Source organism: Rutidosis leptorrhynchoides, chromosome 7 (genome assembly GCF_046630445.1).
Source record: "Rutidosis leptorrhynchoides isolate AG116_Rl617_1_P2 chromosome 7, CSIRO_AGI_Rlap_v1, whole genome shotgun sequence".
NCBI classification, from domain to species: Eukaryota; Viridiplantae; Streptophyta; class Magnoliopsida; order Asterales; family Asteraceae; genus Rutidosis; species Rutidosis leptorrhynchoides.
This window is the reverse complement of record NC_092339.1, coordinates 150,188,103-150,192,439: the sequence shown is the minus strand read 5'-3', so window position 1 is coordinate 150,192,439 and position 4,337 is coordinate 150,188,103.

The window sequence follows — 4,337 nt, the reverse complement described above, 5'->3', positions numbered from 1 at the left end:
AAACCTTACTAAAGAAAACCCAGTGGGAAAAAAACTTTAGCTAAGGGAAAAAGAGTGCAGCATTGAGTTGACTCGCCCTCAAGTAGACATCTTTTGAATTGTTACATCTTTCGAACATGTCTCATGCCAATATTATGAACGCGTGTTTTAAAAGTAGCAGTTGTGAGTGCTTTGGTAAAAAGATCAGCAGAGTTTTTACTGGATTGAACATATCTCATTTCAATCTGGTTGTCCTTAATGAGATCTTGAGTGTATGAGAAGAATTTAGGAGGTATGTGTTTTGTCCGGTCACTTTTGATATACCCTTCTTTCATCTGTGCTATGCAAGCTGCATTATCTTCATAGATAGTTGTTGGGCTTTTATCGTGTTCTAGTCTACAAGAATCAGTAATGAGTTGTGTCATTGATCTCAACCAAAAACATTCCCGAGTGGCTTCATGTAATACAATCACTTCGGTATGATTTGATGATGTTGCAACAAGTGTTTGTTTTTGAGAACGTCATGATATTGCGGTACTTCCATTTAGGAATACATATCCAGTTTGAGATTTAGCTTTATGTGGATCAGATAAATAACCTGCATCTGCATAACCAACTAAATCTTGTTTTGAATCGTTAGAATAAAATAATCCCAAATCAGCAGTTCCTCGAAGGTAGCAAAATATGTGTTTGATACCATTCCAGTGTCTTTTGGTAGGAGCTGAGTTGAACCTTGCTAACAAATTCACTGCAAAAGAAATATCAGGTCTTGTACAATTTGTAAGATACATAAGATGAAAGGACCCGTCCTAATCCACCTGGACGAAGTCATCAACATTTGGTCCCATTGCGATGATCGGCTCCAAGTAATGTCCTTATATTGAGCAAATGCACAGCGGAAGACTTAATTCGTACCTGAGAATAAACATGCTTTAAAGTGTCAATCAAAAGGTTTGTGAGTTCATAGGTTTATCATAACAATCATTTCAATATGTTAATAGACTACAAGATTTCATAATCATAAACATAATACACTCGCAAGTGTATGTAAAGCATTCTAAGTGGTTGAGCACTTGGTAACCATACTTAACATTTAATCAACGTCGCATATTCCCTTAATTATGAAATCTCACTACACCGTACCAAGTGTAGTCACCAAAACGAAGTACTGTGCAATCGTTGAATACTGGTCGTCCAGTCCGGTTGGGGTTGTCAGGCCCGATAGATCTATCAACAGGATTCGCGTTTACAATACGCATGTAAATAGTAGTTACCAAGCTACAGAAAAATATGCCAGTGGTACAACTCAACGTAGAATATATTTTTAAGTACTTGTGTCTATTTTGTAAACATTTATAAAAGCAGCGCATGTATTCTCAGCCCAAAAATATATATTGCAAAAGCAATTAAAAAGGGAGCAAATGAAACTCACTTTTGCCTTGAAGGTATTTAATTCGACTTGGTCTCCGATAGATATCACGAACCTAACCATATATATAATATATCAACATATTTTCTTTTTAAGTAATCGTTACATATATATATACTTTTAATACTTTTAATATTTTCTTAGTCCGTAGTTAGCAGTCCGATGTTAGTGGTCCACAATTAGTTGCTTAAATAAAATAAATAAAGACCCCATCATATTCGTATTGATCAGAATTAATCTCGACCCATGGTACCATGTTGTCAAATGACGTGTTGCGTACATAAAGTACCGTGTTGTCAAATGACGTGTTGCGTACAATCATGAGGTCTTATGATTAATCTTCTCGTGTTGTTTACGGGTGGTCCTGAAATATATAAAATCAAATCATAAGTAATTATATATAAAATATCATATTAATTAGAAAAGATATGATTAATTTACTTTTTCTCCAAATATTTTCGTAGCTAAACTAGCTTCGGATACCCAATCTTGTTTTAGTCGTAGTTTCTTCATTACAACTCCGTTTTTGTTGGTTCAACTTGCCACTTTCTTGGATCGAGTCAAAATTTAAGAATATTAATTGAAAATACCTTAGTTTGTATTCAAAATCATAGGTTATAGGTCAAACTTTGGTGAAACTTATGAAAGTGATCATTTTCCATCATAAAAACAACATTTAATGATCATTTTTCTAAAAATACTTACACTTTGAGTTAAACCATGAAATTTTTATGTGTTAACATATTCATAAGAAATATCATTTTTCCAGAACATGAACTTCCAATTCAAAGTTCAAGATGGTTTTTAATTATCCAACCCAAAACAGCCCCCGGTTGCACTCCGACGACGTAGATTCAGTTTTTAAGATGTTCTTTGTAAAATCAAGTTATATCTTGTTAGGTTAGCATATCATTATGATATATTACAGGTCTTGAAGTGTTTTAAAAGTCAAATTAGAAGGATCTATTTAGTTTGCGAACAAGTTTGAAATCATTCAAACTATGTTCTTGTTAAAATTTTATACCACAAAATAAGATAGCTATATGAATATGAATTGTATAAGATTATGAACAAGGTTACTACCTCAAGTTACTTGGACAAAGTTACTGCAAAAGATAAGAAATAATCTTTGAATCAAAGAGTGATGGAGTTAGATCAAAAGGTTGGAAGTAGACTTCTTCAAATGGGTGGTTATTTTGATATGTTCTTGAAAGAGTTTTCTTATGGTGTTTAAGGCTTGTAATTGAAGCTAAATGATGGGGAAAATGCTTGGAGATGATCAAGTATGAAGTTAGGAGTATTTTGAGAGAGAAATTAGGGTGGAGGTATGAGAAAATGGAGTGAAGAAATGGTGTTCATTTATAAAAACGTTTTTAGTTTATAAAGAAAGAAAAGGATTCCTAATTTTGTTTTCTTACTAATAATTTATACTACTTGAAAAATCCTTGTTACCTCATATCTAGGGCAGTAATAATGTTGATTAGGATATTGATTTTATGTGTATATACCAATAGTAAACACGTATAGAAGCTGGGTATGATACGGGTACATATACCCTAGATATACGTATAGAAATCTTGAGGAAACGGAACGAGAATTCAAATATAGCTATCTTTTGTGAATATACTTATATTGTTTTATGTATTTAAGTCCTTACAAAGTTATTAAATACATTATATATACGATACATGTATAAGCATTATAGATTATAAGTATATATATCAAAGAATGTTACGTATAGTTATCGTTTTGAAAACTTAAGTTAGTAGTTTCAAAATATACTTATAACTCATTGTCATTAGTACACAATGAGATGTTAAACTATCCTTAGATCATGTTAAATATATATAAATACATATATATACACAAACGTATAATTATCGTATGTTATATAGTTCGTGATATCATCGGTCATATTGGACGGTCAAACGTTGTGTAAAACTCTTTTCAAAAACACAAGTCTCAAAAATTTGGATTGCTTATCATGTTGGTATGGTTTAATTTATGTAAATATTAATCTCATAAGTATAATTTGGTCAGAAAATTCCGGGTCATTACATAAGAGCTCCAATTGCACTAAGATATGGTACTTCTGGTCCCAGGATATCTTCATGATCTTCACAAGGACAAAATGGATCAGTGTCAACATTAAGTGATCTAACAACCATAGGAGTACTTAATGGTTTTGCCTTGTCCATATTGAAACGTTTTAAAATCTTTTATGTATAAGTTGTTTGATGTACAAGTAAACCATTAGGCATATGCTCAATCTGCAAACCAAGGCAATTCCGAGATCTTTCATTTCAAATTCTTTCTTTTGAAGTTGAATGGCTTCATGGATCTCTTTATTTGTACCTATGAGATTAAGATCATCGACATAAACGGATATGATCACATATCCGGATGTTGTTTTCTTAATGAATACACATGGGCAAATAAGATTATTTGTATACCCTTTGCTTATCAAGTAATCACTTACTCGTTTATACCACATGCGACCGTATTGTTTCAACCCATATAAAGACCTTTGTAAATTAATTGAGTACATTTCTTTGGGTTTTGCATTGGTTGCTTCTAATACCTTAAATCCTTCAGGTATCTTCATATATATATATCACTATCAAGTGATCCATATAGATAAGAAGTCACAACATCCATGAGATGCATTTCTAAATTTTTAGAAACTGCCAGGCTGATTAAGTATCTAAAAGTAATTGCATCCATAACAGGAGAATAAGTTTCTTCATAATCAATTCTCGGTCTTTGAGAAAAACCTTGAGCTACAAGTCTAGCTTTATACCTTGTAACTTCATTTTTCTCATTTCTTTTTCACACAAAAACCCATCTATATCCCACAGGTTTCACATCTTTAGGTGTGAGAATGATAGATCCGAAAACTTTTCTTTTATTGAGCGATTCAAATTCAACT